Source organism: Odocoileus virginianus, chromosome 2 (assembly GCF_023699985.2).
Source record: "Odocoileus virginianus isolate 20LAN1187 ecotype Illinois chromosome 2, Ovbor_1.2, whole genome shotgun sequence".
Classification (NCBI taxonomy): Eukaryota; Metazoa; Chordata; class Mammalia; order Artiodactyla; family Cervidae; genus Odocoileus; species Odocoileus virginianus.
The window spans coordinates 12,436,335-12,450,306 of record NC_069675.1 but is presented as its reverse complement, the minus strand read 5'-3'; positions in this window follow the sequence as shown (position 1 = coordinate 12,450,306).

The following is a 13,972-nucleotide window of genomic DNA, read 5'->3' as shown; positions in this document are numbered from 1 at the left end:
ATATTGCTGTGACCATTTTTTGGAAAATGCAGTCCCACGAGCTGTCTATTTTACACATGGTAGTGTATGTATGTCAATCCCAATCTCCCAGTCTGTTGCTCCCTCCTCTTCCCCCGCTGTGCCCACACTTTTGTTCTCTACATCTGGGTCTCTGTTCCTGCCTTGGAAATGGGTTCATCTGCACCATTTTTCTAGACTTCACATAAGTGCATTAATGGTATTTTAAGTCAACTCTTTTGGCTCCCACACTCCCTAAACTGTCTTGAGTCTTCCTTGTGAGACCTTGTGTCCAGTCCTCTAGGATCCTCTCTTCGTGCTGTGCTTCTCTACACAATGTGGTTTAAACGTGGTTCAGCGGAGCGAGCAAAACTGCAAGAAGCTGGGTTTGTGACCCAGCTCTGCCACTGTCTGATTCTACGACCCTGGATGAGTTATTAAAATTCCGTGGGTCTTGCTTTTTCTCTCAGTAAACAAGGAGCTGAGGAGGCCTCCCCAGCAACCTCGAAGGACTGTGCTCAGGGTTAAAGGAGGGTGGTGCTGAGGGTGGCAGTCTTGGAGGCCAGGGCAGAGCACACAGGCAGCTCGTGTCCATCAGGGATCAGTAGGAAATAGATGATACCAAAGCGACATTAAGCGGAAGGGATGGAACACAGGTAATCAGGGGAGCAGGATAAAGGCTGACTTTCTGAGAAATCCTTCCTGGATGTGGCCAGGGGGCTCGTAGTCTGCCAAGACCAGGGTGGCTAGGAAGCTGGAGGCTGCTGAGTGATTGGGACCGAGGAAGTGCCCCGGCCACTCCACAGCTGCCCTGCAGTATTCTGGAAGCTGATGACTAGTGTGCTGGTCATTTGGGTTTCACCAAACGGCTCCACTTCTCGCCCCGTCACATGGTAGGATGAGCATTCTCTGCCCCCAGAGTTAAGTGATCACGAGACTCTGTGGCTTATGTGTCATCTCCTAGTGGAAGCTTTAAGTGCTGCGGTGTAATTTTCTGTACTCTTTGTTTCTCTTGTCACAGTGACCCATGTTCTCCACATTCTAGTTGCTTTACCAGCCTGTGTCCCTAAGCGGTGAAAGCAGTGGTCAGCTCCCCAGTCACTCCTGTGATGTGGTGACCAGTTCAGTTCAGTTGCTCAGTTGTGTCTGACTCTTTGTGACCCCATGGACTGCAGCACACCAGGCCTCCCTGTCCATCATCAACTTGTGGAGTTTACTCAAACTCATGTCCATTGAGTTGGTCATGCCATCCAACCATCTCATCCTCTGTCATCCCCTTCTCCTCCCACCTTCAATCTTTCCCAACATCAGGGTCTTTTCCAACCAGTCACTTCTTTGCATCAGGTGGCCAAAGTATTGGAATTTCAGCTTCAGCATCAGTCCTTGGAATGAATATTCAGGACTCATTTCCTTTAGGATGGACTGGTTGGATCTCTAGCTGTCCAAGGGACTCTCAAGAGTCTTTTCCAACACCACAGTTCAAAAACATTAATTCTTTGTCACTCAGCTTCCTTTATGGTCCAACTCTCACATCCATACACGACTGCTGGAAAAACCATAGCTTTGACTATATCAACTTTTGTCAGCAAGGTGATATCTCTGCCTTATAATATTGCTGTTTAGGTTTGTCATAGTCTTTCTTCCAAGGAGCAAGCATCTTTTAATTTCAAGGGCAGGTGGAGGAGAGGAAATCTGTATTAAATTTCCACCTCAAATAAAGACCACCACAGTACCAATGAAGACACACAGTGTGTGTGTTTGAGCGTGTGTGTGATGTTCATGTGTTTCCTGAGAACATTTAAAGTCCCTAAGCACAGCTGACAGAATATATTTTAGCTTTCTAAGTTTTGCTTTCTAAATTATTAAATGTTATGTGAAATCTGAACACTATTGATATCCCTAGGCTGCGACTTGACTCCCATGCGTGCCAGGAACTTGTCTCATTTATCTGTGTATCCTCTGCAACTAGCACAATGTTGGGCATGTAGTGGGCATTCAATAAATGTTTTATGAAGAAATGAGTTTGTCCGTGTTTCACTGAAAAACTGACTTAGAGAACTTGACTCGATGTTCCCATTGTGGTCTGATCAGAGCCTGGGAGCCTCCTCCCCTGGTCTTAATATTAGACTTCTCTTAACATGGCCCAACATTCTATTAGTCTCCTTGGCAGGCACACAGCACAGATGATTCATATTGAGCTTGAGGTCAACTGTAGTCTCTGGGTCTGTTTCACATGAACAGCTATTAAGTAAGGCAGGGCTTCCCCATCCTGTCCATATGCAGTTGATTTCTTTAACTAAATGCCTTATGTAACATTTCATCCTGCTGAACGATAGTCCATTCTTCTAACTTCTCAAGATCTATTCCAGTCTTGTCTTTTAACTCAGCATATTGTTCATCTCTCTAATTGGGACACAAGAGCAATCTGCTTCTTCATCCATCCATCCATCCATGGATCCATCCACCCATCATCCATTGTTGTTCAATAACAAAAATGCTGAACAAGTCAGGCCACCAAAGATCTCCTGGCTTATGGACATCAACTTTTAAATCAGTAGAACTGATGAATGCTAATTTAGCCATCTCTGATCCTATCTGTGTTCTCATCCATTTTGTCCTCAAAGTATGACCAGAGTGTGTGCAAGCTGAAACAATGACATATACAGAATCCCCTTGCCTCTGGTACCTATGAGAGATGAGAGAATGGAGACTTCCAGGTTTCCTTTGCTCTCTGCAAAGTGATGCTGGTTCCTAGGCATCTTCACTTTCTCTTTATAGGCTGTCAAAGTCATTTATTTTATTGCTACTTATTAAGAACCATGAAGTCGTTCAAATTCTTAGACCTGATAACCCCACCACAATGCTAACAGCTGTGTCCTAAGAGCCCAAGACTCAGGGAAATGGCAAAGTCGATTGTGATACATCCTCTCCATGGAAAAGCACTGGCAGCATTAAAGGAATAATATTTTTTTTAAACATTTGTGGTAACACAGGGGGAAAATATAGATATAATATGAACTCAGAAAAGAAATCTACAAAATTATGTGAAACTCATGAAAGTAAGCATCTTCCCTGGTGGCTCAGTTGGTAAAGAGTCTGCTTGCAATGTGGGAGACCTGGGTTCAATCCCTGGGTCAGAAAGATCTCCTCTAGAAGGAAATGGCAACCCACTCCAGTATTCTTGCCTGGAGAAGTCCATGGACAGAGGAGCCTGGTGGGCTACAGTCCATGGCGTCATGAGAGTAAATACGTAAAACAATGTGTGTACATGAGGAATTTCTCAATATTGTAGAAGTTGAGTCAGGGAGATAGGAATGGGTGACTTGTTTCTTTGTTTAGTTACCAAGTCATGTCCAATTCTTTGCAACCCCATGGACTGTAGCCCGCCCTGCTCCTCTGTCCATGGGATTTCCCAGACAAGAACACTGGAGTGGGTTGCTATTTCCTTCTGCAGGGGATCTTCCTGACTCAGGGATCAAATTCAGGTCTCCTGAATTGCTTACGTATTCTTTACCAACTGAACCACCAGGAAAGCCTTAGGCTCTCTGCTTTCTAAACTTTACATCACTCTGCAGAAAGCAGTTTCTGAGACAAAGGTTAGCTGAAGGCATCTTATTGAGGACTGTGCCCAGAGAGCGGGAGGGTGGGACAGGGAATGAAGTGGGCAAAAGAGAGCTGGCCTCTCCCACTGCCTGTCTCTGGGCTCCACAGGGCTGCCCCAGGAGCTGTACAAAACGTACTTCAGGGCTGCTTGCCTGTCAGGGGAAGCAGGAACACCCATCAGCTCCAGCTTCACCCTGGGAGTTCACACGCCTGCACTCCTAGTTCCACATTGGGGGGCACCCAGAAGGGGCCTGGGGGTGCTCCTGCTGCAGCAAGTGTGCCCCAGAGCACTCTGTGGGGTGTGGGAGGTTAGGGTTAGGACACCAGGTGGTGCCCATGTGAGTGTGGCAGGCAGGGCAGCACCAACCCTGCGGCTGGGCTGGGGGCAGAGCTAGGTGAGACTCAAGAGAGCCCAGGGGGCTGCACGGGGCGGGTCTGCCCAGCTGCATCCACCATTTATAATCACAACCTGCTCCTGTCTACTGTGGGACTTGCTTCATTATCTGCATCCACCATTTATAATCACAACCTGCTCCTGTCTACTGTGGGACTTGCTTCATTGTCTGCATCAACCATTTATAATCACAACCTGCTCTTGTCTACTGTGGGACTTGCTTCATTGTCTCCACCTTCCAAGTTCCATCTGGAAGATCAGGAGAATCTTCATCCATCTCTCATCTTCAGCTCTCCTCTTATCACAGGATTCCAGCAGCAATTTTTCCCAGAACTGAAAGTCATTTCACCTGGGCCCATGTACCTCTCACCTCTCTGGGCATCAGGTTGCTACCCCCATGTTCAGACTGTTCCCAGGGATGTTGACTGTTCAAGGAAGACCAGAATGATTTTAGAAGGCAAACGTTCAGCCACTCTATCAAAGGTCCTTTTCAGCTCTGACGCTTTCTGGCTGGGGTGTTCCTGACATACACTCTACTGTCTGATCTGAGTGGGGGGTGTGTTGTCTGGTTTTGTTCTGTCAATATGCTGCACTGCCCCTTCCCCCACCATCTTTTTCCTTGTTTGTTGCTGTCAGTCACAATCTTTGCCTTTCTTTTCTATTTTGAGTTTTTCAAGGGGCCACATTGATCTTTTGAGTCATCTTTTCAGGGCCACTATATTTTCTCTATTTGGAAACTATCTACTTTCTCAAGGCCCACCCTACATAACTGGTAGGTTATGAGGTTTTGCTCACCACTCCCTTCCTGTGACATTGTCAATGCTAGGATGATAAAGTCCTTTTCTTCCCAGGCTTCTATCACTTTTGTTTCACCACTGCATCCCTCTTAGCTGATTAGAATTTGGTGTATCCTGTCAGTTCTGCTTGTTTCTTTTCAAGAGATTAAATTATTAGCCAGGCAAGAATGTTGCAAGCATCCTGGCTTCAGCAGACGTCCTTGTAGTCCCATCACTCTGGCAAGGTTTGGGCTTCTCTAAGTTTCGGGGAACCTGATCTTGGATGTGGAAAAATGCTTCTTCTAAGGAGAGGTCTGGGAGAGGACAGTTGTTTAACGTGGCTGGTTCCCCAGAGTAAGTCTTCCAATTCATTGGAAGCCACTCATCGACTGTGTGACTTTGGGCAAGTTACTAAACCTCTCTGGGCACCAGTTTCCATATCTGTAGATACTGGAACTCTCTGGATCTTTTTAGAAAGTGTCAGTGTCAGGGGAAGTTTTTCCACACACAGCCACCATGACTGCTGCCTAACTGACAGTGATCAAAAGATGCCTTTGACTGTGTTCTGATTTCAGAGAAGCTAGTGTGTGAAAAGAAACTGTGCATCTTAGACCAGGTGAAACAGAGTAGTAATTGCTCATTAGGGTCATTGTGAGAGTTACATGATTTAAAATATGCAAAGCACGGAGGGCAGGCCAGAATGTAACATGTGTGTGTGTGTGCGTGTGTGTGTACATGAGTGTGTGTGTGTGTGTGTTAGCTATTTGGGTAGCGAGGAGGAGGATGGCAAGGATGAAGGCCTCTGGGGAGTGAATAGTGAGATGGTTTATTCTCCACTGTCCCTCTCTGTAGAACAGAGGTATTTTTTTTTTTTCTGGCTATCAACTGCCCAGTGAGGATGGGCCCCAGCCCTCCTTTCATCCAGATGTACTATCTGCTCTGTGACTAATTCTCACCAACAGTAGAGAAGTGATCACTTCCCAGTTAAGTGGTTTCGAAAGGCATGTGTGCGTTATCCACATTCTGCTCATTTGCTGTACATATGGAGAGGCCTCAAGGCCCTGAGGGATGATGAGGCCACAGATGAAAAAAGCCGTGTCCCTGAGTCACCACCTGGAGGAAAGGCACAGGCCTGCCAAGAACATCCATGTTGAACTGTCACGTAAGTGAGCCACAAACTACCCTGAAAGGGTGCTTTCAGCCACAAAGCACCCTGAGGCCACTGAAATTTAGGGGTTAATTTATGACAGCATGTAGCATCACCTTGACCAAACCCCTGGCTAGTGTGGGAGGCAGTCGGGGAAGGATGCCTGTGGAAGAGCCCTTCAGAGCAATCTGAGTCAGGCAGTCACTCATCCATCGGATGCTAGCGCCTCAGAAAACAGTTGACAACATCCAGCCCTCCACTCGCTGCCCCCACACAGCGCTGACCATATCGAAGTTTTCATCAATGGACCATTCATTCAACATGCCCTGTGTCCCTCCCCTGTGTTAGCACAGAGTCCCAGTGCACCAGGCTTGCTGGGTGTGGTCCCCGCACGGCCCCCATCCTGTGGTCAGGCCCACTCCTGCAGCCCATTCATCATCCTGACATCCAGAAGAGACCCCATCAATCACAACACCTCATTTGCTAATGTGATTTCCCTCAGTTGCATTCTGCCAGGGAGGGAGACACGCTGTCCTGCAGTGAGTGGAAGTCGGGGACAGCAGCCTGCACCCTGCAGACCCACAGCAGGGCTTCTGAGCCTGAGTTATGGACCTTGGGGATAGGTCCCCCTAAGTGTCTGTCTCTGGCCAGGTCACCACAGCTGAACTGCAAGCTTCCCCCCAGGCAGCTTCCTGGAGCCAGGGACAGTCCCACGTCCACCTGGAAGGCTGCAAAACTCCAGCACCATTACCTGAATTGAGCTGGGAGTTTTATTTCTTCTTTATTAAAAAAAATTTTTTTTAAAACGCAAACCCTTTTGTCTGTGTTTTCGTTCAGTATGTTAGGATGAAGATTAAATCGTCTGTGCCTGCTCCCCAGTTCACCTCTCAGATCATAAAACCTCTGTCGTGACTGAAAGCAGGAGGCCATCAAGTGACTTTCTGTTCTCCTCCTCTGTCCCCCCAGGGCTAGTTACCAGGAATCCAAGTTACAAAGTACAGGCGCCCCACGGCCTGGCCCCAGGGGACCTCAGAAGTTCCCCCTGCCTGGGATGAGGGTCTCATAACCCCAGGTCCGGAATTGGGTGTGACAGGTTGACCCAGGCTGACCCAGGGTTTCCCGAGGCACCTCTCTCAGACTCCAGACTGGGGTCTTTTCCCCCAGCCTGAGCCCTTGGTTCAGTGGCAAAGCTCTGGCTTAGCAGGCAGGGCAGCTGGAGGAAGGACCAGCCAGAAGAGCCTACCCCAGCCCCTCCCTCTAGGAAGCTCAGTCTCCCCAACCCCGCCACCCACCCCACCCCCGCTTCCCTGCATGGCTTGACTGTAAACATTTCATGGCAAAGCAAACCCTACAAAGTCAAGTATTTGGGACCCATAAACTCTACCCATCAAACTGTTGTGAGCTGGGAAAAATTAAGTTGCTCCAAAATACAAAAGAGCAAAATTGGAAATAGTAAATTTTTAATGAATACATTCAAACATCATTAATTGTCCAATTAGGTATCATGAAAATCTCCCTCCATTTGAAAACAATTTGTACCTTCGATTCCCTCGCCTTGTACAGATTTCTGAGTATGCGTGAGGAGGACTGGGAAGTCGGAGCAGATCATAAACTAAATGAGTAAACTTCAGCCAAATAATTTCAAAAGCAAAATTATAAAAATTCTTTCCAAGTATTTTATAGCAAAATAATTCTATTTAATGTGGGATGCGGGTACATTTTAATTCTTTTATACACTCTGGGGTGGGACCTACAAAAATAAGATTGTCTGGTACCCACAAAGGCCTTGCCCCTCCTTTCTTTCTCTCCCTCTTCTCTCTTCTTTATCCCTCTTCTCAGATGTCTTCTTCTCTGCATCTTCAAGGAAGTATTAACAGAATCTCCTGCTAAAAATATTGACTTTTATGAAGATACTGATTCCTTTTTTTTTCTTTTCCAATGTGGTCTATGACAGGATATTGAATATAGTTCCCTGTGCTGTACAGTAGGACCTGTTGTTTATTTTATACATGAAAAGTGAAAGTGAAGTCGCTCAGTCGTGTCCGACTCTTTTGCGACCCCATGGGACTATAGCCTATTAGGCACCTCAGTCCACGGAATTTTTCAGGCAAGAGTACTGGAGTGGGTTGCCATTTCCTTCTCCAGGGGATCTTTCTAACCCAGGGATTGAACCCGGGTCTCCCGCATTGCGGGCAGACACTTTACCATCTAAGCCACGAGGGAAGCCCTATTTTTTGTATAGTAGTGTGTATTTGCTAATCTTAAACTTCCAATTTATCCATCACCCATCCTTTTTCCACTTCGGTAACCATGAGTTTATTTTCTATGTCTGTGAGTCTGTTTTTGTTTTGTAAATAAGTTCATTGGTATCATTTTTTAGGTTTGGACCTAACAGAAGCAGAAGATATTAAGAAGAGGTGGCAAGAATACACAGAAGAACTGTACAAAAAAGATTTTCATGACCCAGATAATCGTGATGGTTTGATCACTCACCTAGAGCCAGACATTCTGGAATGTGAAGTCAAGTGGGCCTTAGGAAGCATTACTACGAACAAAGTCAGTGCAGGTGATGGAATACCAGTTGAGCCATTTCAAATCCTAAAAGATGCTGTGAAAGTGCTGCACTCAATATGCCAGCAAATTTGGAAAACTCAGCACTGGCCACAGGACTGGAAAATTTCAGTTTTCATTCCAGTCCCAAAGAAAGGCAATGCCAAAGAATGCTCAAACTACCACACAATTACACTCATCTCACACGCTAGTAGAGTAATGCTCAAAATTCTCCAAGCCAGGCTTCAACAATGTGTGAATCGTGAACTTCCAGATGTCCAAGCTGGTTTTAGAAAAGGCAGAGGAAGCAGAGATCAAATTGACAATGTTTGCTGGATCATTGAAAAAGCAAGAGAGTTCCAGAAAAAACATCTATTTTTGCTTTATTGACTATGACAAAGCCTTTGACTGTGTGGATCACAACAAACTGTGGAAAATTCTTCAAGAGATGGGAACACCAGACCACCTGACCAGCCTCTTGAGAAATCTGTATGCAGGTCAGAAAGCAACAGTTAGAACTGGACATGGAACAACAGACTGGTTCCAAATAGGAAAAGGAGTACGTCAAGGCTGTATGTTGTCACCCTGCTTATTTAACTTATATGTAGAGTACATCATGAGGAACACTGGGCTGGAGGAAGCACAAGCTGGAATCAATATTGCCAGGAGAAATATCAATAACCTCACATATGCAGATGACACCACCCTTATAGCAAAAAGTGAAGAACTAAAGAGCCTCTTGATGAAAATGAAAGAGGAGAGTGAAAAAGTTGGCTTAAAACTCAACATTCAGAAAACAAAGATCACGGCATCCGGTCCCATCATTTCATGGGAAATAGATGGGGAAGCAGTGGAAACAGTGTCTAACTTTATTTTTTGGGCTCCAAAATCACTGCAGATGGTGACTGCAGCCATGAAAATAGAAGACGTTTACTCCTTGGAAGGAAAGTTATGACCAACCTAGACAGCAGATTAAAAAGCAGAGGCATTACTTTGCCAATAAAGGTCCATCTAGTCAAGGCTATGGTTTTTCCAGTGATCATGTATGGATGTGAGAGTTGTACTATAAAGAAAGCTGAGCACCAAAGAATTGATGCTTTTGAACTATGGTGTTGGAGAAGACTCTTGAGAGTCCCTTGGACTGCAAGGAGATCCAACCAGTCCATCCTAAAGGAGATCAATCCTGAGTGTTCATTGGAAGGACTGATGTTGAAGCTGAAAGTCCAATACTTTGGCCACCTGAAGCAAAGAACTGACTCATTTGAAAAGACCCTGGTGCTGGGAAAGATTGAAGGTGGGAGGAGAAGAGGACGATAGAGGATGAGATGGTTGGACAGCATCACCAACTCAGTGGACATGAATTTGGGTAAACTCCAAGAATTGGTGATGGACAGGGCAGCCTGGAATGCTGCTGTCCATGGGGTCGCAATGAGTCGGACACTACTGAATGACTGAACTGAACTGAATGAAATCTAATTAAGCTTTTGAGCTTTTTTTTTTTCCTCAGTCAGACTTTTTATTGTTGTTACAAACCTCTGCCTCTACAGTGGGCTTTTGTAGTTTTCCTTTTTCTTTTTTTTATTTTAATTTTTAAAACCTATTATTATTTTTTCTTACATTTATTCCTTTGTTTGCTTTTCCTACTGTTATTTTCCCCTTGCAGTTAATATCTAATGTATATAAATCTTCTTTATCTACCTCTATTTAACTTTGCATATCTAGTCTTTCTTTCTTTTCTTTCTCTGCTTTCCTCTCAAAATATTTGTTAGTCTTATTTTCATTGCTTTATTCCCCAATTGGCACCTTGCATTAGTTTCATTCTCCAGTTTGTGCTTTAGTTAGTCTTGTTTTTAACTGGTAAATATAATTTTTTGTTTCCTTTGTTCTCCAGGTCAATCTACTGTATTTTATTTTTGTTGGATTGTTTTGACTTTGGTCATGGGTATACATGCATATGTGTATATTCCATTATTTTAATTATTATTTGCCAGATTTCATAACTGCCATTTGTTTGGAGTTCATCTCTGGTTTCTCATTTTTGGATGTTTGTTTTGATCTCACTTAATGACATAAGAAAACCACTTGTGGAATCTTCGTTCCTGACCAGAGATCCAGCCCTGAGCCTCTGGAGTGGGAGCATTGAGCCCAAGACCTTAGGAGCATCAGATCGTGAGAACTCACACACGAAACTCCTGAATACAAGACCCAGGCTCACCCAGCCACCAGCAGCACCCTCTGCAGGACACCTCATCTAAGCAACAGCAAAACAAAAACACAAACCCAGTCATCAGCAGACAGGATTGTTTCCTCACTCAGCCCTGCCCATCAGAGGAAAAACAAACAAACAACAGCTCAGCACAAATCTCACCCTACACAACACTTACACAAACCACTGGACCAGCCTTAGGAGGGAGAAACCAAAAGGAAGAAAGAATTCAACCGTCTTCAAGAAAAGAGCTCAACTTTCCTTGAAGCCTGGGAAAAGGAGACCTCAAACACAGTAAGTTAAAAAAGAAAGAAAGAAAGAAAAGGCGGAGAAACACTACACAAATGAAGGAACAAACTAGAAACACAAAAGATCAAATAAATGAAGAAGAAATTGACAAACTACCTGAAAAAGAATTCAGAACAATGATAGTAAAGATGATCAAAAACCTTGAAAACAAAATGGAGAAAATGCAAGAATCAGTTAACAAAGACCTAGAAGAATTAAAGAATAAACATACATACAGGGACAAACAACACAATTACTGAAATTAAAAATACTCTAGAAGGAATCAATAGCAGAATATCTGAAGCAAAAGAATGAATCAGTGAACTGGAAGATAAAATGGTGGAAATAACTTCTGAAGAGCTGAATAAAGTAAAAAGGATGAAAAGAACTGAGGATAGTCTCAGAGACTTCCGGGACCATATTAAACACACCAAGATTCGAATTATAGGGGTCCCAGAGGAAGAAGAGAAAAAGAAAGGGTATGAGAAAAATTTTGAAGAGATTATAGTTGAAAATTTCCCCAACATGGAAAAGGAAATAATCAATCAAGTCGAAGAGGTACAAAGAGTCCCATACAGAATAAACCCAAGGAGAAACATGCCAAAGCACATACTAATCAAATGAACAACGACTAAACACAAAGAAAGAATGTTAAAAGCAGTGAGGGAGAAGCAACAGGTAACACACAAGGGAAACCCCAAACGTTTAACAGCTGATCTTTCAGCAGAAACTCTGCAGGCCAGAAGGGAACGGCAGGATATATTTAAGGTACTGAAAGGGAAAAATCTACAACCAAGGTTACTGTACCCGAGGATCTCATTCAAAATTGCTGGAGAAATAAAAAGCTTTTCAGACAAGCAAAAGTTAAGAGAATTCAGTACCACCAAACCAGCTTTACCACAAATGTTAAAGGGAGTTATATAGTCAAGAAATACAAGAGAAGAAAAAAGATCTACAAAATCAACCACAAACTATTAAGAAAATGGCAATAGAAACATATATCAATAATTACTTTAAACAGAAATGGATTAAATGCTACAACCAAAAGACACAGATTGGCTGAATGGATACAAAAACAAGACCCATATATATGCTGTCTACAAGAAACCCACTTCAGACCTCAAGACACATATAGACTGAAAATGAGAGGATGGAAAAATATATTCAATGCAAATGGGAAGAAAAAGAAAGCTGGAGTAGCAGTCCTCATATAAGACAAAATAGACCTTAAAATAAGATTACAAGAGAAAAGGAAAGACACTACATAATGATCAAGGGATCAACCCAAGAGAAAGACATAACCATTATAAATATCTGTGCACCCAACAAAGGAGCACCTCAATACATAAAACAAACACTAACAGATATAAAAGGAAAAATTGACAGTAACACAATAATAGTAGGAGAATTTAACACCCCATTCACACCAATGGACAGATCATCAAAATAGAAAATTAATAAGGAAACACAAGTCTTAAATGATATGTTAGATGAGATGGATCTCATTGATATCTCCAGGACATTCCATCCAAATGCAGAATACACCTTCTTCTCAAGTGCACATGGAACATTCTCCAGGATAGACCACATCTTGAGTCACAAACCAAACCTCAGTAGATTGAAGAAATTGAAATCATGTCAAGCATCTTCTCCAACCACAAAGCTGTGAGACTAGATATCAATTACAAGAAAAAAAAAAGAAGAAAACTGCAAGAAACACAAACACATGGAGATTAAACAACACATTTTAAAATAACAAACAGGTTACTGAAGAAATCAAAAGGGAAATCAAAAAATTTCTAGAAACAAATGATAATGAAAACATGATAACTAAAAACCTATGGGATGCAGCAAAATCAGTTCTAAGAGGGAAGTTAATAGCAGTAGAATCCTACCTCAAGAAACAAGAAAAACACCAATAGACAACGTAACTTTACACCTAAAGCAAGAGGAAAACGAAGAACAAAAACCTCCCAAAATTAGTAGAAGGAAAGAAATTATAAAGATCTGAGCGGAAATAAATGAAAAAGAAATGAAAGAAACAATAGTAAAGATTAATAAAACTAAAAGCTAGTTCTTTGAGAAGATAAACAAAATTGACAAACTTTAGCCAGATTCATCAAGAAAAAAAGAGAGACAAATCAAATCAACAAAATTAGAAATGAAAAAGGAGAGGTTACAACAGACAGTGCAGAAACACAAAGGATTATAAGAGACTATTATGAACAACTATATGGCAATAAATAGATAACCTGGAAGAAATGGACATATTCTTAGAAAAAGTTCTTCAAGACTGAACCAGGAAAAAATAGAAATTATGAACAACCCAATTACAGCCACTGAAATTGAAGCTGTGATCAAAAATCTCCCAAAAAACAAAAGCCCAGGACTAGATGGCTTCACAGGAGAATTCTATCAAGCATTTAGAGAAGAGCTAATATCTATCCTTCTAAAACTCTTTCAAAAAACTGCAGAGGAAGAAACACTTCCAAACTCATTCTACGAGGCCACCATCTCCCTGATACTAAAACCAGACAAAGAACACACAAAAAAGAAAGCTACAGGCCAATATCACTGATGAACATAGGTGCAAAAATTCTCAACAAAATTTTAGCTAACAGAATTCAGCAACACATTAAAAAGCTCATACACCATGGTCAAGTTGGGTTTGTTCCAGGGATGCAAGGATTCTTCAATTTATGCAAATCAATCAATGTGATGCACTGTATTAACAAATTGAAAGATAAAAACCATATGATAATCTCAGTAGATGCAGATAAAGCCTTTGGCAAAATTCAGCACCCATTTATGATTAAAACTCTTCAAAAAATGGGCATAGAAGGAACTAGAAGGAACCTACCTCAACATAGTAAAGGCCATATGTGATAAGCCTACAGCAAACATTATTCTCAATGGTGAAAAACTGAAAGTATTCCCCCAAAGGTCAGAGTCAAGACAAGGGTGTCCAGTTTTGCCACTATTATTCAACATAGTTCTGGAAGTCCTAGCTA